Source organism: Lissotriton vulgaris, chromosome 5 (genome assembly GCF_964263255.1).
Source record: "Lissotriton vulgaris chromosome 5, aLisVul1.2, whole genome shotgun sequence".
NCBI classification, from domain to species: domain Eukaryota; kingdom Metazoa; phylum Chordata; class Amphibia; order Caudata; family Salamandridae; genus Lissotriton; species Lissotriton vulgaris.
The window spans coordinates 426,335,848-426,360,510 of record NC_141693.1 but is presented as its reverse complement, the minus strand read 5'-3'; the positions used below and the strand labels follow the sequence as shown (position 1 = coordinate 426,360,510).

General features: G+C 47.8%; 1 protein-coding gene across 1 annotated transcript in view; it reads right to left on the bottom strand.

Moving 5' to 3' along the window:
- The window catches only part of DUSP29 (dual specificity phosphatase 29), a 122,346-nt gene extending 98,702 nt beyond the window's left edge, over nucleotides 1–23,644 (bottom strand). The window contains exon 1 of the mRNA XM_086921816.1: nucleotides 23,355–23,644. The gene's annotated coding sequence lies outside the window, so the exon portion shown is untranslated. The remainder of the gene's footprint in view (nucleotides 1–23,354) is intronic.
- Between the last annotated feature and the right edge of the window lie 1,019 nt (nucleotides 23,645–24,663).

The following is a 24,663-nucleotide window of genomic DNA, read 5'->3' as shown; positions in this document are numbered from 1 at the left end:
TGAGAAGGTGGCCTGATATGCAGTGCTCACTATTCTAGTGAACACTATGTATCAGTCCAGCAACCCTTATTGATGATTGGTTGTAAGTCAACCTTATAGACCAGCTATCCTAGTAGCGTGGATACGAGCAGTCTAAGGCTAAAGACTCGAGAGGGCGCGTTAAGCCAGCTGTTTACCACACATATACCCCTTGAATACCAAGTGAAAGGACACCACACAAGTGTTATGAAAATAAACAGTTATTTATTTAAAGATCACAACAGCCCTGTACTCTTTATGAGGACAGGGTACTAAGCACAAACCAAAACTCTTACAAAAATACTTAAGTTAGCACAGTATATACAAATGCCCGAGGGGCACGGAAAACCATATACTCTGAAAGTGGAATGCGAAATTCCTAGCAGGTAAGTACAGTACTAATAGCTTTTGGAATCGCTAGGACTTGACTAGGGAATCGTTAGATTATGTCTAGGAGGCCTAGGGGACTCGGGTGCAGTGTGTGCACTCTCACGCGAGATGCGGGACAAAAGTCTATGGTAGCTAGGAATTAGAAAGTTAGTGTTCTCGGGCGAACCCGACCTGGTAGGGAGAAAACGAAAGTAGATTCTGACCCTTGGATAGTGAGGCTATGCTGGGGCACCGAAATGCCGAAGTTACCTAGCCCAGGGGCTGCAGCTGCATAGGTCTGAAAAGACGTCGGGAATCCTCGTAGACGGACCAGGAGCCGGAAGAAAAGATGCTGGCCGGTGACCAGTGAAGAAAGTTCAGTCGGATCCAAGCCTGGATCTTGAAGATAGATGACACCTGAAAGCAGAGGGGACCAAGTTCGAGACTACTAGCCAGTAGTCAGTGGGCACCAGGAGGGCACCGGATGGTAGCCACCTCGACTAGGTGAGTGGGTGACGCTTGACTCGAAGATCTCACGGACCAGGAGGCGTTGTCGGCGACCAGGATGGAGGATCGAGCTGTCCCACGAAGATAGAAGCTGTCGGCGTCGCTGGACCCAGGATTGGGCAACAAAGCCTTGGCAAATTCAAGCCCACGCGGTGGACCTAAAATGGCGTCTGGAGTGGACCAGGAGGGTCCGGGGTGCCTCTCTTGAAGAAGGAAGCAAAGGCCAGCCTGGAGCAACCAGACCAGCAGTCGTGAAGTCGTTGGGCGTCGTTCAGAGGGCCACAAGCCAGCCGGCTAGTAGCCAAACAACGCGGTGCACAGCAAACAGCAGAAGGGCCCCACGCAGATCGTGGAGATGCAGGGGGGCTGATCTTGGGTGCTGGAGCTGCGCAGGGTCGGGGCTTCTCGGACCCCAAAGCACTCACCAGTGGAGGACACGGTGGGCTTGCAGTAAAGATGTCGTGCAGTCTGGGCGATCGTCGGTCCCTTGAGGTCTCGTCGCACTCACGGTTCTCAGCTGGGCTGTAGAGGTGAGTAGAGGTCAGAGGGGCCAGGGAAGCCGGGTCTCGTCGAGCTGGGTCGTCGGATTCGTGATGAAGGACTTGCAGCAGACCGCAGTGTTCTTTAGGATGGTGCCTGCGGATGCAGGGTGACTACTCCTTAGCCACAAGGGAGAATCTTGAAGAAGAAATCGTGAAGTCCTTTCGAAGAAAGTGGTATCTTGATTCCAAAGATGATCTAATTTTAACAGGGGGCCCGCTCCCATCTTTATACTAAAAAAGGGGGCTGACCCGGTGACTAGGTCCGGCCTATGGGTGGGACTAGGTGGGGGGTGGTTACACCCCTCAGCCATGCCGGACTTCCCCAGGCCAGGGGCTGGTGTGCCCCTGGAACTGGTTCAGACTGGCCTATGCGTAGTGAGCACCGGGGTGCCACTCAGCAGTCACCTTCCTGAAAAGCCCTGCCTACCCAGGATACACAAAACCATGTCTGGGACGGTGCTAGCACCGCCCCGGACAGGAAACCCTTTGTCCAGGCCTCCCTCGCTGGAAGGACTCCCAGCAGCAGGAGGTCAGACTCGTGTCTGTGGTGGCAGCATCCATTTTGTGGAGCTGAGGCTTCAGTTAACTTTAACCGGGGTTCACAGTTACATACATGTCGTGTCCCTCTAGAAGGGTGGAATGCTAACCCCGTCGCCAGAATTGGCGAGGGGTTAGTATTCCAATTCGTATGACACCTTACTCGACATGTTTTGATAAAGCAATACCAAAGTTAGCATTTAACCGCGAGGATTATAATGCACTTAAGAGTATATGGTATGCGATATCATGGAACAGCTATTAGGACTTGGTTCCGCAAGCTGCAGACAGGCTCAGCTCATGCCAGAGCACCATCTCACACGATTCCAAGCACTCTGCCTTCAGGATTGTCAAGGCCTGCCATAGGAGTGACTGATAGGAATCTGTGTGTCCATTTTAGGGTTAGGTATAGGTATACTACACCTACAGCAAAGGGTGATTACACGACTTTGCCCCAGCTGTCATGCAGCCAGTTGTGTCAAATTTAGGAGGCCAGCCAGGGGTGGCATAATACATGCTGCAGCCCCTGGCAGCCCTGGGTACACCTATGCCCTGAGTTACAGGGTCTGATAAGGTGGCCCAGTACCAATTGGAAATGTACCTAGGGTACATGGAATCCATTTTAAAGAGAGAGCAGTAGGCCTGGGGTCCTGATTGGCAGGGTCCCAGGTCGACTATGTCCAAAACCAGCTAAAACACAGGGCAAAAAGTTGGGGGCAACCATAGTCAGGATGTACCTTCCTACACAACCCCCCCCCAAACGAAAGGAGATAAGGCTATCCTTGCCCAGGTAAGCCTCTATTACCTAAGTGGCCATATAAGGAAGGACCAGCTCTGGCTTGGTTTCCCCCTGTGTCATGGTCCACTAGGCAACCCCTCACCCTAAGGGTATCTGAGGGTCTCCACCATAGGGAATCTCTGTTTCTGGTGTGTCTTGGGAAAGAAGAAGGCTGATGCTGGGTTGGAGTACTGAAGTGAGGCTCCTCTACCTTTGGGCTCAACTTCCTCCAATCACCATCCATCATGTGTGCCTTTCTTTCTTTAGCTGAGATGCACTGAGCTCTCAGGGTCAGCCTCTGGCTACCTAAAGCTGGAGGCTGAGTCCCTCTGTTTGGCTTACTGGAGGTACAGGTCAGGTCTGGGGTTTTTAGGCCCCATGTTTGGCTGTGCCCACCAGTGTCCAGCTGTGGGAGTTCCCTAACTACTTTTAAGGGGGATCCCTCAGGAGTCTGTTCTATTTTCACTTGGCTAGGTTTACCAGCTTCAGTGATCCTAATCTGTTGATTAAGGGGTTCTTTTGGACAGGGGGCCCTTTTGGGTCCACCACTGGCCTCCCTGACCTCCACAGCCCTGGGCTGACTGAGGCAGGGTAGAGAGGTGCAGGTTACCTGCTCCAGACTGGGTCCCACCTGGGAAGGGTCCACTGCCATCAGGGGCTCTGCCAGGCTAGGCCTGACTACCTCTGGGGCAGTTCCTTCAACAGGGGTAGAGTCAGTTCCCTGAGGAGGCTGGCTCTCACCTAGTGTCTGGGAGGGGGAAGACTCTTCTTCCTCCTCAATGCTCTCTGTTTGAGTGGAGTGATCCATTGTTTCAGGCTTCACAACCTCACTATCTGTTTGAGTAGAGGCTGAGACCATTTCAACCTTTTCAGGAGGGCACTCAGTCTGTGTTTGGGCTGTGACTGTCACAGCCCTCCTATCCTGTTCTGGAAAGTCTGTCTGAGCCTGGGCAGTGGCTACCACTGCCCTTCCAACCTTTTCAGGGAGGAATGGTGCTTGGACTGGGGCTGTATCTATTACTGCCCCACTAACCTGTCTGGATAGGCCTATCATTCTGGAGTGAGTTTCTTGCTCCACCTCAGCCCATGCTGAGAGTTCCAGGTCATTCCCCAGTAAGCAATCTACAGGTAGGTTATCTGTCACTGCCACTCTCATGGGCCCTGTGACATTACCCCAACTGAGCTTGACTACTGCCATGGGATGCCTTCTCTTCACTCCATGAATGTCTGTCACCTGATAAGTAAAACCAGGGGTCAGTTGAGCAGAGGGGACCAGATGGTCACTCACCATGGTGAGGCTGGCCCCTGTGTCTCTGAATGCCTCAACTTTCCGACCATTCACTAAAACTTCTTGTCTATACTTTCCCAAAATGTGGGGTCCAGTAGTGAAGTTGGCAAACCCCATGCCAGTCTCACAGACAAGAGTGTGGTCAGGGAACCTGGCTAGGCCATAGTCCTCCTGATTGCCCAAAGTAATGCCCACCACATTCTTGGGGGCACTCCCACCACCTGGGGGATTACCACTAGTGGTAACAGGAGGTTTAGGAGTATTACCTGGGGGTATGTTTCCCTTATTACCATTTTTAGGGCAACTGACATCACTTTTGTAATGACCCACCTGTTTACAGGTATGGCAATAAGGTTTCTTTTGTTCTGAAGGAGTGTTCTGGGACCCACCACCCTTGTTGGAGTTTTGGGGCCCTTGGGAAGTCTTCTCTGAGGATTTATCCCCACCCTTCTCTTGAGGCTTGGTTGATTCCTTTTTCTGGTCACCACCCTGGTTTTTAGGCCTAACCCTGGTTCTGACCCATTTGTCTGCCCTCTTACCCAATTCCTGTGGAGAGGTCAGATCAGAGTCTACCAGGTGCTGATGTAATAACTGGTTCTGACAATTATTTAAGATTTGCTCCCTCATAATTAGATTATACAATCCTTTAAAATCAGTAACCTTACTACCCAGTAGCCAGCCTTCAAAAGCCTTAGTGGCACAATCAACAAAGTCAGTCCAATCTTGAGACTGAGTTTTCTGGGTGTCTCTGAACAGCATCCTGTATTGTTCAGTGGTTAAACCAAACCCATCAACCAGTGTATTCTTCAAGATTTGGTAATTGTTAGCATCCTCCACCCTTGTGGTGAGGAGCTTATCTCTACCTTTACCATCAAAGGAGAGCCACAAGATAGCTGCCCACTGACTTTGGGGAACACCCTGCACAGTGCAGGCTCTCTCCAAAGCAGTAATCCATTTGTGGATGTCATCCCCTTCTTTAAAGGGGGGCACTATCTTATTCAGGTGCTTTTTATCAAAACTCCTTTCCCTATTGCTAGGATTATTGCTGCCACCAGTGGGGACTGCCCCACTCAATTGTTGCTCTCTAGCAAAGGCAAGCCTTTCTTTGGCCAGGGCAAGTTCTTCCCTTTCAATCCTCAGATTGGCTGCCTTTTCCTTTGCCTCATACACTCTCCTCTGGGGAGATGTCATTCCCCTTTGAGAGGAACGTTGAGAGCCATTGGTATGAAGGGATCTGTTAGAGCCTCTAGATAGAGACCTAACTCGTCCATTCCCAATGTTAAGCTGACCTGAGAGTGGCCCCAGGGCTCCCCTAGAGTCCCTCTCATGTCTGCTTAAGTTGGTCCGGGTTAGTCTACTGACCTCTACCTGTCCCTTATCTGCCTCATCCCCAGACAACTCATCCTCCTCCTCAGCATCATCTGCCTCATGGAGGGGATGGATATCAAAGGGACCCTGTAAGGAGGGCAAACTTCCTTCTGGATTAGAAGGGTCTGGGTTACCAGCCCTACTGGCATCATAAGCCTCTAAGAGACCAATCAGAAAGGAAGTGGTGGGGTTAGACCCCTGTTTTAGTTTCCTGAGAGTACACACTTGTCTCATCTCATGGAAGCTAAGAGCAGCATATTTAGAAGTGACCTGTGGAAGGTCCACTGACACAAGGGGATACTCAGAGTTTCCTCCTTTGTCTGACATGCTGATTCTAGTGTGGTGTAAGTGATGCACCTACCTACACTATGTGTTTACCTACTGATCCCTTGCTAAGAGTTGCAGCCAAGGTGTGCTAAGCCTTGAGGAGCTACAACAGCTGGTTCAGTAGAACTCAGAGTATTCTAAGCTTTAGTTATATGTACCTAACAGTCCTTTATGTGATCTTTCAACAAGATATTCTTAGGATACGTGTGGTAAAACAACAGCAAGCTCAAATCCCAACCGCTGCTCACCAATGTGAGAAGGTGGCCTGATATGCAGTGCTCACTATTCTAGTGAACACTATGTATCAGTCCAGCAACCCTTATTGATGATTGGTTGTAAGTCAACCTTATAGACCAGCTATCCTAGTAGCGTGGATACGAGCAGTCTAAGGCTAAAGACTCGAGAGGGCGCGTTAAGCCAGCTGTTTACCACACATATACCCCTTGAATACCAAGTGAAAGGACACCACACAAGTGTTATGAAAATAAACAGTTATTTATTTAAAGATCACAACAGCCCTGTACTCTTTATGAGGACAGGGTACTAAGCACAAACCAAAACTCTTACAAAAATACTTAAGTTAGCACAGTATATACAAATGCCCGAGGGGCACGGAAAACCATATACTCTGAAAGTGGAATGCGAAATTCCTAGCAGGTAAGTACAGTACTAATAGCTTTTGGAATCGCTAGGACTTGACTAGGGAATCGTTAGATTATGTCTAGGAGGCCTAGGGGACTCGGGTGCAGTGTGTGCACTCTCACGCGAGATGCGGGACAAAAGTCTATGGTAGCTAGGAATTAGAAAGTTAGTGTTCTCGGGCGAACCCGACCTGGTAGGGAGAAAACGAAAGTAGATTCTGACCCTTGGATAGTGAGGCTATGCTGGGGCACCGAAATGCCGAAGTTACCTAGCCCAGGGGCTGCAGCTGCATAGGTCTGAAAAGACGTCGGGAATCCTCGTAGACGGACCAGGAGCCGGAAGAAAAGATGCTGGCCGGTGACCAGTGAAGAAAGTTCAGTCGGATCCAAGCCTGGATCTTGAAGATAGATGACACCTGAAAGCAGAGGGGACCAAGTTCGAGACTACTAGCCAGTAGTCAGTGGGCACCAGGAGGGCACCGGATGGTAGCCACCTCGACTAGGTGAGTGGGTGACGCTTGACTCGAAGATCTCACGGACCAGGAGGCGTTGTCGGCGACCAGGATGGAGGATCGAGCTGTCCCACGAAGATAGAAGCTGTCGGCGTCGCTGGACCCAGGATTGGGCAACAAAGCCTTGGCAAATTCAAGCCCACGCGGTGGACCTAAAATGGCGTCTGGAGTGGACCAGGAGGGTCCGGGGTGCCTCTCTTGAAGAAGGAAGCAAAGGCCAGCCTGGAGCAACCAGACCAGCAGTCGTGAAGTCGTTGGGCGTCGTTCAGAGGGCCACAAGCCAGCCGGCTAGTAGCCAAACAACGCGGTGCACAGCAAACAGCAGAAGGGCCCCACGCAGATCGTGGAGATGCAGGGGGGCTGATCTTGGGTGCTGGAGCTGCGCAGGGTCGGGGCTTCTCGGACCCCAAAGCACTCACCAGTGGAGGACACGGTGGGCTTGCAGTAAAGATGTCGTGCAGTCTGGGCGATCGTCGGTCCCTTGAGGTCTCGTCGCACTCACGGTTCTCAGCTGGGCTGTAGAGGTGAGTAGAGGTCAGAGGGGCCAGGGAAGCCGGGTCTCGTCGAGCTGGGTCGTCGGATTCGTGATGAAGGACTTGCAGCAGACCGCAGTGTTCTTTAGGATGGTGCCTGCGGATGCAGGGTGACTACTCCTTAGCCACAAGGGAGAATCTTGAAGAAGAAATCGTGAAGTCCTTTCGAAGAAAGTGGTATCTTGATTCCAAAGATGATCTAATTTTAACAGGGGGCCCGCTCCCATCTTTATACTAAAAAAGGGGGCTGACCCGGTGACTAGGTCCGGCCTATGGGTGGGACTAGGTGGGGGGTGGTTACACCCCTCAGCCATGCCGGACTTCCCCAGGCCAGGGGCTGGTGTGCCCCTGGAACTGGTTCAGACTGGCCTATGCGTAGTGAGCACCGGGGTGCCACTCAGCAGTCACCTTCCTGAAAAGCCCTGCCTACCCAGGATACACAAAACCATGTCTGGGACGGTGCTAGCACCGCCCCGGACAGGAAACCCTTTGTCCAGGCCTCCCTCGCTGGAAGGACTCCCAGCAGCAGGAGGTCAGACTCGTGTCTGTGGTGGCAGCATCCATTTTGTGGAGCTGAGGCTTCAGTTAACTTTAACCGGGGTTCACAGTTACATACATGTCGTGTCCCTCTAGAAGGGTGGAATGCTAACCCCGTCGCCAGAATTGGCGAGGGGTTAGTATTCCAATTCGTATGACACCTTACTCGACATGTTTTGATAAAGCAATACCAAAGTTAGCATTTAACCGCGAGGATTATAATGCACTTAAGAGTATATGGTATGCGATATCATGGAACAGCTATTAGGACTTGGTTCCGCAAGCTGCAGACAGGCTCAGCTCATGCCAGAGCACCATCTCACACGATTCCAAGCACTCTGCCTTCAGGATTGTCAAGGCCTGCCATAGGAGTGACTGATAGGAATCTGTGTGTCCATTTTAGGGTTAGGTATAGGTATACTACACCTACAGCAAAGGGTGATTACACGACTTTGCCCCAGCTGTCATGCAGCCAGTTGTGTCAAATTTAGGAGGCCAGCCAGGGGTGGCATAATACATGCTGCAGCCCCTGGCAGCCCTGGGTACACCTATGCCCTGAGTTACAGGGTCTGATAAGGTGGCCCAGTACCAATTGGAAATGTACCTAGGGTACATGGAATCCATTTTAAAGAGAGAGCAGTAGGCCTGGGGTCCTGATTGGCAGGGTCCCAGGTCGACTATGTCCAAAACCAGCTAAAACACAGGGCAAAAAGTTGGGGGCAACCATAGTCAGGATGTACCTTCCTACAGCAGGAACATCTCGTTTCCCTTTCAGAGTCACAGGATAAATGTTGAATGGGTTAATTGGTTTCCATATTGAACATTACTACATTTATAATTATATTCAACTGGTGTTGCATTCATTTGAGCACTCCGCTGTGTGTTTGTGAAATTCGCATTTTAGAGTTCTGGAACGCACGCTTTACTGTGCTCTTTGCAAATACCTTGAGCGACAACCAGGTTTTTCACAAAACCTGTGCGGCACCAGGTCATTTGAATAATCTAGTGTGGGGTCCTTGCAAATAGTGAGTCTGGGGTTCCCGGCTCTTTGAACACCCCAGTGTGAGTCTCAGGTTATCTTCCATACCTCTGATTGAAAGAGAGTCCTTGTCAATGCCTCGATGAGTCTGGAAGTCCATCAAATATCACACTGGGCGTCTGATTCCTATTTCAATACCTAATCATGTCTGCGTGGCCAGATGAATATTTTTGTGTGCGTTTGTGATACGTTTGACTAGACCTTGGTGAGTGTACTGAGGTCCATTGAAATACCCTAGAGTTGCTAAGTGGTTAGCTTTGGATACCTAAATGAGGAGAGAGATGGGGAAGGGAGAAGAGAGGTGGAGAAGAGAGTGAGAGCCCGGATACCCAAGACCATCCTTGAATACCTTTGGATGTTTTTTTCTACCTCACAATGAGTCTGTGTTCTCGGGTACCCCATTCCAGCCATAGACTCAACACCCTCAAAGCAATCATTGGGAGGCCACACCTGTGTACTCCTAGCACAGGCTTAGGATCCCACACCTGTAAGCATAGCAGAGAATGGGGAAGCCTCTCAACAATAGCACCAATGGAGTAGCCAGACACTGCGCACAATCGGAACCATACCTTTAAGGGCACTGAGAGAGCAAGGCCTACTTGTCAAAACCACCTAAGTAGAGCTCTCCTCACTCTTCACCTTTCCATCTATTCACTCTTACATTATCCCTCCATCTTTTACCCATACACCAGTCCTTTCCTGATACACTCGCCCATTTATCCATCTTTTAACCTTTCCATCCATGCATACCCCAAACCATCCACCATTAATCCCCGGTATCCTATCCGTCTTCCAGCCATCGAGCCATATAACCTGCAAACAAAGCTATCACATTTCCTAACTTTTTACCCTTTCCTTTTTCGCCCTTCCTTCATTTTACTCTCACTTTCACTTTGCCACGTCTTTCCGTCAATTGCCCTTTGCTTCCTTTATTTCAACTTTCCTTTCTCAGCCCCTGTTGGACCCGGCCCTTTAGGCAGGTTCACCCCGAGACTTTTTGCTTTTTCCTAGCCTGTTTCTGTGACCTGGTGTTGGTGATTTTAGGCCTCTGCGCACTTTTTCACTGTGGTACAGTGTAAAAGTGCTTGAGCTCTCTGTGTATGTGTGGTGAGTGACCCGCCCTCCCATAGGAATGAATGGGGAATATGTATGCCCATGGTAGTTCCTGATGTGTGGGGAGTGCAGGGTCGAGTTTGATATGTACAAACTTGTGAGATTGAATGCTGCGAAATGATATATGCAGCATGACTGTGTCTAGTGTAGAAGTGCCACTTTTAGAGGTTGGCATATTTGTGTAATTTGTGTCTGGCGTGTGATTGGCTGGTGAGCCTGGCCCAGGAGTGCCTGGGCCTGTTTGTGGATTGACTGTCTGGTTTGAGGATGGCAGGGGCTGGGGAGCCCCAGGAGGTGGTCTGGGTCAGCCCGTGGATGAAAGGCTGCATCTGCTGCCAGGGAAGTGGGAGGAGAAGGCACCTGGGAGTGACTAGGGCTGTGCCTGCCTGACCACAATGCTGGCTCCACCTCCCGCTGGGCGACTGTCACCTCTGTCCCTGACACTGAAGAGAGTTCCCTAAAACCAGTTCTAGCTGGTTCTCACACTGCCTGCACAAATACTTCAAAGACTTTTCTCTGTATAAGAAGGGGCTGTGTCCCCTTCCAATTTGTTCTTGTTTCTAACTTGAATCTGCCAGGGGCATGCTGCTGCTTGGGCCCAGGGGAATCCCTGGGCCCTGCCCAGCTCCTGGATGCCTGGAGGATTTTCCTTGCTGGGAGCTCTGTTGCTCCATCCTTTGATCTCCAGGACTGCTGATACCTTTTTGGATTGCTTTGGTTTTGCCAAGGCTTTATTGCAGCCTTCCTGCGCCTTATTTTTGGGCTTGGGCGCCTGGATTTAACTGCCCTGAGAAAAAGAGAGAGAGCCTGGGGGTTGAGCAGCGCGCCGCTGGAGCCCTGGCTGAGGGAATCCCCCTCTCCTCGTGGGATCGTTACGGGTGCCAACCCGTTTATTTAATTATTTTTTGCGAGTGGCCACCTCGCTTAATTTTTTATGTTGTTGTCCCCTGGCAGGTGCTCACCCCGCCAGGGGCCTGGCCGCTATTTTTATATTTTAACTTGAGGGAGCCCACTCCTCGGTTAACTCAGCCCCAGCCTACGAGTGCCTGAAACGGGCCGCCGCGCTGCCCGCGACGACCCGGAAGTGGTTGGCCGGCTGGCCAATCCCAGCGCGGCCCAGCCGGAAATCCCGCCCCTCAGCCCGGGTGCCGAGGGATGGCAGCCGCGAGACGGGGGAAGGAAGCTGCCTGTCGAGTCTCCTGGGGCTCCCGAGTGTAGGGAGAGCCCCGGAGGGTTTTCTGGAAGGAGAAGGGCTGAGAGTGCAGGCGGGACTCCGGTGTTGAAGAGGAGCCCCGCGCTGCTTGAAGAAGAGGCCGGCGCGTCAAGACTCCCGGTGAGTGGGGCTCCATTTATATGGCCGAGGGGGGGGGCATCGGGGCACATTGCCGGTGCCTGCCCCCTCCTCCAGCAGTGTGAGCAGCCATGTGGGGACCAGGCAGAGTGGGACAGATCTGTTTTCGCTCCCCGTGGGAGCCGGAGAAGCCTAGGATTGCCGGCGGGAGGCAGAATTAGGGCGGCCCCAGATGGCAGTGGGCCGCCCCACCATTTCGATAGAGCCAGATGGCCCCAACGTCCAGGGGGCATTGAGTTGCGAGCCCAGAGAGGCTCGTGGGGCATTTCTTTGTTTAGAGCCCGAGGCCCCCTGTCCACATGTTTGTTTAGAGCCCCGAGAGGCTCAGGGTGCCATATTGTATTTACGAGCCCAGAGAAGCTCATGGGCATTTTTTTACTTACTGAGAGCCTGAGAGAGGCTCTGGGGGCATGCTTTGTTTAGAGCCCCGGAGCTCCAACGTTTGGGGCATATGTTTTCAGAGCCTGTGTGGCTCCAACAGTTGGCGAAGTTTGCGCCTAAGGATCAGTGAGGACCCTGTCGCAGTTTTGTCTCCAGCTGCCCAGCAATTAGTGGGCAGCTGCACCGTTTAGGCGCAATTGGAGAGAGAGTCCCTGTGTGGGACAGAGGTGGCACAGTGATACCAGGCCTGCTATAGCTGCGCAGCACTTAGTGCCAGCTGCAACGTTTAGGCCCTTGTGATTGTTCCCAGGTGCCCAGCAAGTAGTGGGCACCTGCAACGTTTAGGGAGGGGGACCAGGGACTGCAACCACCTCCAGTCAAGACTAACTCAGTCTTGTCTGTGTTTGTTTGTTTGTTTGACTTCTTACCTGCTTTGTGAGAAGTAGTTTAGCTAGCTAGTAAATTTTGCATGTCTTATCTACACACTTAGGACATTACTCTTTGGTAACAACAGACCTTGTGTTTGTACTTTTGGTGAGTGATTCTAAGGGTTTTGGATTCATTCACCCTTACAGAGCGGTGCTTCACCAATGTCCTGAGCCGCAGCCAGGTGGGGTGAGGTCTCTACTTCTCACAAACCAGGTAAGAAGTTGTTTGTGAAATTTGAAAAGTTTCAATTTCTATGATAAACGCTGTACACTAGTACAAACAGTGTAGTGGGTCGTATTCTTTTGATATGGGCCTCACCAACATTGATAATTATAAATGGTGAAAAAGAAGGTTTATTTTGGACAGGTGGCGGGTGATATGCTCATGCCATGCATTTCTATTACAGTCTACCGTTGATTGTGTGAGAAGATTTGGAACAAGCACACCTAGGAGGTCCAGGTGACACTTATTTATCAAAGTTGTTCCATTTTTCTTCTCTTTTATATTTAAAAACACTTTTTCACATATTGGGGGTTTTTTCTGTTTGCAGTAGCGGTATGTTTAGGTCCTGAAGAAAGCAAGGCTAATGGCCAACAATTGCTGAAACATGTCGACCACGTTCCACCACTAGACAGTTTATAAGTTTTCCCTGTCTTGGCTATTTTTTAATATTGGTGTTGGGAGCTATACCCTATTAAATTTTTCATTGCTCCTTAAACCAATTTTACTCACCTTCTCTATATTCTTGGCATCACTTTACTTTTTGCACTGCACACACTTTTTTACCCCGTCAGTTACATCACCAACACTCAGATTTCCAACTCTAAACCAATATACACCGACTAACAGGAAGATTAAGTTTTTTCTGTTAGAGAACAAGATCAGGTGTAGTGTTGGTCCTCGGGGCCCCAAATGATGAAGGGCGGTTCCGAGTGGTGACTGATGGGTGCCAGAGACCAGATACTAACCTGACCTGGCCTCCTTAATTAATTTCCTAGTTATATGGCTAGAGGTAGCATCTCACTTTACTGTCCTCAATACTTACCTATTAATTTCCTGACCCTCTGATACTTTTTTGTGGTATGTGTCTATAGGGCGTGTATTCAGAGCAGGTCATTAAATTGCCCTGGGGTCCCCTTTAAATGTATGTGGTGTAGGTTTCACTTATTTTATACATCTGATCATTTGTTGATTAAATCTTTGCAACACTTTATAATTTAGACAGACATTTCATCTTATTTTATATTTTAATAACCCTGGGCGTAGTAGCGCTACGCGTAGCTACGTGAAGTTCACTTCGCACTACTTGAGCTACCTGTAGCTACGCGAACTGGGTAGTGCACTTCGCTGTTTGCACTGATTGCACAGTGCCGGACGCTTGTCCGCACTGTGCAATCAGTGCAACCGCATCTTGCACAGTGCAAGCGGTCGTTTTCTGCCGCTCGAGTAGTTTTCTACTCGAACTGCAGCTTTCTTAACGCCGACTGGTAGTTTCCCATCGCAAGCGGTCGCGAGCATACGCAACCACTCTCAATAAGAAACCTGAACTCCCCGCGTTGAGAATCTCGACGGGAGGTTTATTTTCCACGCTCGTGATCGGCAACTTGATGTTGCTGATAGCAAACGAAGAAAAAGTCTTGCTGGGATGTCATTTAGCTCGCTCGCGGTCGCCAACTTGATGTTGTGGACCGTGAGCAAGCAAAAAATTACCGCTATGCGTGTTTGCACTGTGCTACGTGCAATTTGCGTAGTGCGAAGGAGCGCAAACTTCGCAAACTATGCGAGCGTAGTGTAGTACTTCGCCCAGGGTTATATTTTAACCGGTGGCAGGTGAACAGATTGTTATGTTTGTGTTACGTTTTTGATTACGTGCAGAACCCCTGACACAGCGTGATTCATCCGCGGAAGCAGGGCCTGTCAGATTCTACTTTGGGGAATCTCCAACGCCTAATTTTGGAGCGGTTTACCCTGTCCCAACCTGCAATATCCTAGCAGCTACGAGCAGCGAAGCAGCTGCTCAAAAATCAAACTGCTGATAGTGGGAAGTAGCCTTTTCTTTCCCTAATCTGGAGAGAATCCTTTTGTTATCTGAGGAGTGTTTAAATTGCCAACTCAGACAGGACCTCTTAATCCAATTTTACCAGTACCATTGTATAATCGAGTCAAACATATACTAAGACTCCGCCCAGCACCTCGGGTCTATTTATAAGACCACAACAAATTTCCCTTGGAAAGCAAGATTCAAGATGCCTAACAGACTCCCAACTGGGAACTTAGAGAGGATAACTCCTCAGAACCAGTAACCAGACAGACAACTTATTTTAGTCTTGACAAAGGTGGAACATACCAGTGCCCAGTACCACCGAAACGCGTCGACGCACAACTTTCTTGTACAATTCAAGCCTCTTCCTCCCTTGTTTATATGGAATTTGTGGTCATAGAACAGGGGTGTGATTAAATTGCTGATCTGAATGTACCAATGTATTTTACAATTTTGATGTTTTACAACAATTCTGTCTGTCCATTGTTATTGTGCAGGTCACAATAGTCAATATTAACTGTTAGCAAAATAGGTTTTAATATAGGTTATATGAATGTTTATTGTTTTTATTTGTGCTCTCTCCCAATAATAAAAACTTGTTGCACCGAATGTTTTGGATTGTATTTAGTTTATGATTTTGATCATATGATCTAGATTGTATTATTGTTTATGTTAATTCATTGTCACAAAGCTAAGTTTCAGCTTCTCCTTATAGACAACAAGGGAATTTTTCTTTTCTTGACGTTTTTGATTAACACAGTCCGCTTTAATACAGAATTGAGCCACGAACACAAATTGGCGGGATTGAGCAACAAATCAATGCACCTTGCTTGGCAATCCATAAATTGTTTTGGTCTATTTATCACATGAATTGTGCTGGAAATCTTGCCAATATGAACCAAATTTTATCCCAGCCCCCACTAAGAAACATCGAGCTCTATTGTGTGGCAAAATTTATTTGGTCTTATGCCTCACCACTTTTAAATTCGACCAGCCGCCACTGATTAACCCTCTGCAGACATCATCCGACTACTTTCCTCACAAATTAACCTTAATTAATGTTTTAAGTGAATATATATATATATAGCAAATATACAGAAAAGAACAACGCAGTCTGGATTAGTTAAAGCAGAAGACCAATAACTGACTAAAAAACAGCTTAAGCATTGCCCTTTGTGGAAAGCAAAAAGCAGAGCCTTGCCCAAAAACCACAAAAGGCAGATAATCGACACGCTTATCTAGATCAAAGTACAAAAACTGCCTGAGGCAGAGAACTACTTGCACAACAGTTGAGCCAGAGCCCATTGACCCTGCAGGAGTCAACAGGTAGCAGAACAAAATTACTACAGGACAACCTGTGAAAGAAAACAATCCAATCTAACACATTCCGTGCTACATAACTATCTGCAAAACAGATCAATTCAATCACAATCTTCGTCAGGTAACTGGTTAGAAAAGAGGTTAACCCAAACAAAGCCTGGGCCAAATAACTGACCACAAAATAGTCTGCATGTTGCACGGGCTCAATCAGATAACTGATAACAAAGCAACCGGAGGAGCTACGTACTATCAAAGCAGGGTAACTGCATCACAGCAAGAGCTAAATAACACATTCGAAAATGGCACAGCTCAATACAGACTAAGCATGATACAAAAATATATAATCCAACCTGAGAGAAGAACAATCATGACCTGGTAACTGATTTAAAGGCAGGCAGGCCAATTAACTGATTATCAATGAGCCAGACCAAAACATCGCCTGTTCTACATAACTGAGCACAAAACAACCTGAGACACATAATTAATTACAGCACAGCCTTGGCCTAGTAACTCACGGTAGAAACCCTTGAGCAAAAGAGAGCTTGAAACATCTGAGTGCAAAACCACCTGATATCAGAAAAGACTGAGGAGTATGCCATATAACACACAACAGCCTTACCCCATCACAGTGGGAGCAGGCTAATGACATATGCTCAAAATATCCTCTATTATACAAAGAATTAGAAAACAGTCTGAGCCCAATATAGCCTGAGTAACTAGGCTGTTGCCAGGTCAGTTTGATCTCAAGAAATTCTGGGACTACAGACCCTTGCATTACGATTTATGAGTCTCTGTGATGTGTTCTCTGAACACTGGTGACATGTCTAAAACACTGGGCGACATCACTGGTGGCCAATGTGAAAAGGTTCATTACAGGGGTCCTCACCCTCTGCAATAACAAGGAGTATGTATCAATGGATATCTTCACATACTACCAAACGTATAATTATGACTAGAATGGTGGCCACATCAGACAAGATTACAAGAATGACAATCAAATACAGGATTAACAGTAATGACAAGACTTATCATCCAAGTGATGGAAATTCAACAAAGTGTTAGTGGACTCACACATCACTGAATTTTTGGAAAATATTGCATCTTTCATTTTCAGACAGGATGGCTCTCATAACCTAGATTCATGTACCATTTTGCGAATATACCTTACCCCATCACGTTGAGGGCCATTGATTGAATGCTGATAGAGCTGATATGTGGGAAGGAGGCAATCCCAGAGTGGTGCTACTCAAAGTCCTATTGCCAATGGTGGAAGGCAGCTTAGTTGCACCGGGTTATGAGGTTTGCTGCATTTCAACGCAGATAGAATAGGTGGTAGGTGGTTAGGAGGACTAGAATCTGAAGAGGCTATTAAAATGCTCTACACAGTAACAGTATTGTCCAGAAAAAAAAGATAGGCCATTCAATGGGGCTAGGCTATTGAAACTCTCAAATGCTGTTGAGACAATAGCCTCACTTGCATCAGTTTAAAACCACTCTACACACATTATATAAAGTGGATTTAAATAGGGTTTAGAGAAATAGCAACAAATTTGAACAAAGCGAGACGCCTGATCCAGGGCTATTAAAGGTAGAGGAAAGACCAAAGCTTCTTAGCTTGAAGGACCTCAAGCGGTTATATTTTGTGCATGTTGGTCAATTCCCAGAGTACAGCACAGTCATTTGTGCCATTAAAAGCACCTGGGTGAAGGAAGAGGGAGAACCACACAGTTGCAGCTCAAAGCACTACTGACTATGGATAAAGCATTATTCAAGAACTGTGGCGTGATGGCCAGTGTGTCGAAAGTACTCTTGAAACTCAAATGGAATGCAGACCTGGCAAAGAAATGGAAGACATGGAATGGACCGCAGCAATAAATTTCCCTGCCAAGATATCAAGGACACAAGATTTAATTGGTTGCAACATAATATGCTGTGTCATACATATCTTGCCGCCCCACCAGTTCCATAAGCTATACCCAAAGACACTGAATACATGTCCCACGTAGAAAGGTCAATAGGCAGGCATCATAAAGGTTTTGGCAGGCAGTTTGCTCATCTCGACCTCCTGTTGTCAAAGAGATCTATAACTATACGCTGAAAATCATCTAATGCTCCCTGAATTCCCTTGTGGAATCCTGAAATCCTAAAAAGGCCACACGCCAAGAGAGCTTAACTTCACGCATTAAGGCAAGGGGATGGGAGAGGTGGTGGGGTTCAAGGTGGTGATAGCTGGAACGCTATACTACTCTCAGTTACCAGAAATAATGACAGTAGGCGTCAATGACCCACCACTGCAACTTAAACATTCCCGTGCAGGGAACCCCTGAATTGACACACAAATACTCTTACTATATAGCATAATTGGAATTAAATCTCTAAAAAGCCCTGATGCACAAAACACTAGGGGGGCGGATTTACGTCGGACTTGCGGCACTTTTGCGCCGCCGTTGCGTCACTTCTGTGACGCAGCGGTGGCGTAAACCCTGCGGCACGTTGCGACAAACTTACATCGTGACACATCTATGGAGATTCGTCACGGTGTAAGGCCCTGCGCCACATGAAACCTGTGTCAGGTTTCATGTGGGCGTTTCCACGCAGGGGGGCGTTCCGTCGCAGTAACGTCCCCGAAAACTGACTCAGTGAAATCGACAAGATTTCACTGAGTCACTTTCCCAATGCTGATGCGGCAAAACCCTGCGCCTGCTTGAAGCAGGCGTAAGGCTTGAAGCACCACGTTAGAGATAGGGCAAGTTGGAAAAGTGCTGGTGTTGCGTGCCGCACGCAACACAACTTCAGCACTGCACCAACTTCACGCCCTAAATGCGACACGCATCTGTTTATTCCTGCACCATGGTGCACCGCATTATAAATGCGGCGCTTCATGGGTGGTGCAAGGATAAACTTGCGTGCCGTATCTTTCCTGGCGCATCTCTGCCGATTTGCAGAGATGCGTCAGGCAACATTAATCTGCCCCTTGATTTGTGGCAGGGTTTTGGAAATAAACTCAGGAACGGTCGAAATGGGAACTGGATTGGGTCTCCTTTCTGTCTGTGTGGATTACTCAGAATTGCTCCGATCCTTGAATCCTTGAAAACAAATTGTGAAGTTCTAGAAATTGCAATTTAATCACTGAAAGCATAAATGTTGATGGCCTGTGGCAGGGAATAACTGTTTTAGAAGTTAACATATATTTTAGACTCCAACAAAGACCATACTGAAACCAATACAAATATATATATTTTTAATTCCCTTCAAACATCAACTTATCATTTACTGAAAATACAAATTTTTCAATCAAATACATGTTTTAAATTTTGGGTAAACAAAAGCAATTGCCCCAAACGAATGCTTGCCATTTTTCATTTTGAGTGAAGACACATCTGATCCCCAAATAGCTTCTTACTTTTATTGGGTGATCACGTGTATATCATCCCCACATGCACAGACTCTGCGTCAGATGTCCAAGTATTGGCATTGCTTGACAGAAATTACCAAGATAATGTCAAAGATGAGTCAGAATGCCAAGCGTGACTACCACTGTGACAGGAGTGGACATCACAATGTCAAGGTTGCTATCAATATGCCAGTGGAAACTAACAGTAGGCACAGGGTCAAGACTGATTTGCTTATGGCTGGGTCCAAACTGGAATGGCATGGTGAGCAAACAAACGATGGATTTAGGCCCAGATCTTTGTACTGGGGTGAATGTATGACATTGTTCTACATTCTGTCAATCAATTGTTCTTTTTGCATTTGTCACCCGGAGTGGGACGGGGTATGCCCAGACGTGGATCCCGTGCTCTCCACGCCACTGGAGTCCAGCTATCCTGGCTGATGAGGGCAGAAAGCCCGAAACCGGTCCTAGGATGCTTGTTTACAGTACAGGGAGGACCTAGCCTGGCAGTTTGGGCTGGACTGCTCCCATTGGGCGCAGGGTCAAGGCTGATTTGCATATGGTGGCTCCAAACTGGAATGGCATGGTGAGCAAAAAAACGATGGATTTAGGCCCAGATCTCTGTACTGGGGTGAATGTATGACATTGTTCTGCATTCTGTCCATCAATTGTTCTTTTTTAAACTAACAGTATGCCAGCCACCAGTGTGCCAGGGTTGGGCGCAATAATGCCAAGGTTGTATATCATGTGTCAAGAATTGCCATGAATTTGCCATCGGTGGCCACCATTATGCCAGGATGTATCGTGATTATGCCAAGGGCGTTATTAAACCCGGTCTGGACAATAGTATGTTAAATATATTAAAATTATGTCAGGATCGTCGCCAATATGCCAGGAGTACCCACCAATAAGCCAGAAAGATGGAAATTAGACCAAGGATACTCAAAATATGTTAAAGATTAGCACAATAATGCTGGGGGCACAATTAGGCAAGGATGCCAACATATGGCAAGTATCATCATTACAGCTGGAACACCTTTATGGACCTCATTATGAGTGCACAAAAAGCAGTGGTATTAGTTCTGACCCGAAGTTAATAATACCCATGTCACATTAAGTCCAGGGGTGAGGAATTAATTGGAAGTCTAATTTGAACTTTTTGAATCCCTTCAGGAATGAGAACTAACTGGGGGGATTGGTCATTTCAATTCGGATTCAATCAATATTTGCTCTTTTTCCATCACTATTTTCCTCAGAGAGGTGGGCTGCTTTCAGCAGAGTACATATCGGGGAGCAGGTAAACAGATCTGCATTGTTCTCAAATATGTCATAATTCCAAGGGGACCCCTAACTACTGTACATGCCCATTCGCAATTAAGTAGTGGTTCATAAAGAAAGCCTATTCCAGATGATCCTGGTAGTTCTGCGTATGCAAAACTGCTGTTGGTATGGGCACTGTCTGCCTTTTAGGGCCACCATATGTGGAACACACACACACACACCGCAGACCAGGGCACGTGAATGTGTGCATTCAGTTGTGGGCATGCGGACCACATTTCACACCACCCCCTACAGCAGTTGGGGCACTTACATGTCTCTGCCCCTCACACAAGCCTATGCCCTCCCAATTCCTACCCTGGTCCAGCATCCAAGTTACATGCGTCCACTCCTACAAAACAAGCTACTGTGGCTAAAACTGCTACTGCAGTCACTCTCTCTCACTCACACTCACACTCACAGTTTATCTTTCTCTGTGGTTTTTAGCACAGGAATCTACAACACGAGCAGTCACAATGTGTCTTTGTGTTGCAGACCCTACAGTGAAAATCGCACTGTGTGTTGGTGTGGGGCCCTCACGTTGGTTTGACCTCCTGCCAACCCAAGGGACTGCAGCTGAGTGACACTGATGCTTACCCCTTGCAGGAGGCGGTTAGACTCCTCTCCAGATCCTCTGTGTGGCCTATTGGTTTGGACTTCATCTTTGTCAGGTACTTACTGACTTATGAGGAGATAACGATGGCTCATAAGCTACTCTTTGGAGACCACTGATGTACATACTAGTGTGACAGATACAGTTTGGCACGATTTTTTCACCACCTATTCTACATTCATTCAGATGCCATTTAAGTGTTCTGAAAAGAGTCCTGAAAGCATCACTGCAAATGTGTTAATATTCTTTAAATAATTGTATGGATTTAATTTGAAAGTGCATTGGATGTTCTTGGTTCCCCTCTTGATATGCTCTTGTTTTTCCTGGCTTACACCTATTTATTATTACATGAAATCTACAACAACGAACATCAGGGCCGACTTTAGCACTAGTGGTACCTGGTGCGACAATCTTTTTTAGCATCCCCCCCCCCCCACCTCCCCCAATGACCTCCTCCTCAGATTCCCTCACTAGCACCCGGCAAAAGGTCCCTTCACATCTCCATAGCTCCTCTCTTGCATACAGTTCATTTATTTTAAAGCACTGGAAAAGACTGGCCTTAGAAATCCGCTCAGCTATCTACTTTAAACAAAGATCTGTTCTTTGCAGCAGGCATATTAACCCTCTGCGCTACTTTATGAGGAGTCAAAACTACCACTAGACAAAACTCCGATCTCTTTACTCTAGCAGGAACATTAATCACAAGAGTTATCTTGACATTTTTATTACTGCCTGAAATCTGAACGCTCAAGGAACACTGTATCAGCTGCTTTTAAGTATAAGTTTTTGCTTGACACAGCGCCCCCCCCCTCCAAGAGGTCAGCCCCCCCCCTCCCCCCAGGTCAGTGCCCAGTGCAGCCGAACCAGTCGTGCTGCCCTAATGCCGACCCCAAGCGAATATCATACAATCTATATGTAAATTACGCAAATGTACAGTCACAGACACTTTGTGCACTCTTACATATTTTTTTAGAGGTATCAGGAATATTGAGTCATGCTTATTTTATGCATGTGTACTTATACTTTTGTATTGCCCTTGATCTATTTAGAACCAGGAAAAGTTCGGTAAATCAGTCCACTTGCTAACCATAGGGGAGGTTGCGCACGGTCTGAAATAGCAGTCACTCAAAGACCATCCACAGGAGACATCGTATTATATGATTTAAATTTTAGGATACATGTCGACAGCTGTAAATGTTCATGACCTATGCTTATGCCAGCACCTGTAGATATACCTCCTGTATAGTAAAAACAAAATATCCACATGTTCATGTCCCTTCGCATGGGCATGATTTATGTTATAAGAGCATTCCTCTTATAAGGGTACCTGTCCGCAGCCCCCACTTATCCCTCCCTGGCGAAGTAATATCTACTGTAAGAAGATTCCACCTATAAGAACATCTCCCACAGTTCCACCGTCTTCCTCCCTATAAAACCGAAGTATTTCCTGCTGTTATAAAATTTCCTGAGTGAAAACATATCTCGATAGCCCCAGTGGGACCCTCACTATGTCAGTGATTCTTGCCACAGGGCACTGTCGGATACAAACATCTCACCATGTGACTCTAACATGCCCATCTGTAGAGTAGTAATTCCTGTTATGCGAGTGGGAATCTCTCTCCCTAGCATCAGTGGCTCCTTAGTGACAGTGGAAGAGATGCTTTGTAACATTCTTGGGTAATGACATTTCTTCATGGCTCAAGCATGGTCTCCCAAATCTCACAGAATAAATTCCTGAATAACAACATTCCACATAAGCACATCTCTTCACGGCATAAAGAAGAACATTATTGAACAGAGAAAATCACAGCCCCTGCGGTAGAGGTTCATAATATAAGTATATCCGTTTAGTAAAATCTCTCCATGCTCCTCGCTTACGAATGAATTTCATTGTACCCCTCTGGTGGCCTCAATGGCGGAAATGCTGACTTAGCAAGCGTATTCGCACTAGAACTGCGAGGAACCCTCCTTTGGGCGGTTTAGAGAATTTAGGCCACCCGAGTTTGACGCGGTTGGTAAAAGTGATATGTATGTGATGAAGCGGTGGCCGCACTGGCAGAAGATTCATATACACTGTTACTTGCTCGACAAGATGAAAAGGGAGTGCAGGTGCATTACAAATACCCATTCAGTCTTTGGCTTCTCTGTATGTGTGGTAGACCCAGGGTGTGAGGGGCTCATTGCACTTTAATTCAAATTACCCTGCACTGCCTTTCATATCACTCAAGCTACGCCACTGGTAGAAGCCGTTAGTCAGACCGGGTTGGGCTCCGGTGGCGCATGCCGCTCGCGCCGTGCGTCCCCTGAGGCCGGGCCTGCGTGCCCTGCTGCTACAGCTCGCGCCGGTTAGCGTCGCTGGGAAGTGGCGCGTGGAGGCCTCGGCGCGTGGCGGTTCTTACCTGTGGCCGTCGGTCAGCCGCCGCTCGTGTCCGTCGAGAGTGACAACACTTGACAGAGCCGAGTGAGTCTCATCGGCCCACGGGCTCCTAGCGGGCGGGCGGCTATTTTTAGGGAGGGATTTGCTGACTCTGACCTTGCACGCTGCCCAGTGCAACGGGAGCGGGCCTCGCGACACCCGAAACCGAGGATGGCTCGCTCAGGCCTCACATAAACAGGCGGGCACGGGCAGTGACCCGTGAGACCACGGTAGTTGTCAGGAGCCAGACCGGCTTGGGGTAAGTCTGATCCGAAAGGGGCCTGTGATGATCACAGTGGCACGGGCTGTCCCTTCTGCCACAAGGCACACACGTGCACTGCCTGGCATCTGCCACTCCCACTAAAAGGCTTTTAAGCTTCTAGTCTCTGATCTGCACTGGCAGCATTAGTCATGTGTTTGTTTATGTCAAGCGGAGCCATGGGGAAATCTTTGAAGTATACAAAAAAGTGGTGGATGGAATGCTTGAATTAGTCTCAGCCACTGTAATTACTAAGGGCCACATCCTAGTCCCTCGTTATTTTGCACACCATGCCACCTCGGTTTGGACCCAGCCACATGAAAATCAGTCTTAATTCTGCTCCAATAGGAACAGTTCAGCCTGAACTGCTGGGACAGGTCCTACCTGAACCAGAACACAAGCAACCCAGGTGGTTTTATCCTTATTAGTGCTCATCAGCTGGGTATAGCCTGGTTCAAGTGGCACACTGTACAACAGCTTTTCTGCTAATTTTCAAGGATTCGAGTGGAAGCCTTCATCAATGTCAAGACCACTAATGTAGATTGAAAATAAAGTTAGGTACCATGACACAGCCCTTGCGTGCACAACCCAGAGAGGGAACCTTTGTTTGTATAACCAGTTACTGTCAGTTCAACTTTACTTTGGCCCAGTTATTAGAGTAGAATCCGTCAAGATCACAATCACCCAGAATAGGGCACCTATATACAGAATCATATTCCATAAGAGTAGCCCGGCCTATGCGATTTGGTTTGAAAACAGTATCACTTTAATGCAATGTTTTGAGCATGAGAGAGAGTGTGGTATGTTTGATCTGACTTCATCTAAGTGGTTCTAAGTTTTATGTTGGTGTGAGAAAGGAGACTGCTGTTGTGTTATCAGCTCTTCACCAGCTCTATGGCTCTGTTGCCATAAGTGCTCATGAGTGTACCAGAGGGACTGCCTGACATGTTATATTTGGCAAAGGCAATTTTAACTGTATTTGTAGTAAGTACTGTTGAATGGAAGGACTCTGGAAAGACTTGAGCATTCTCCT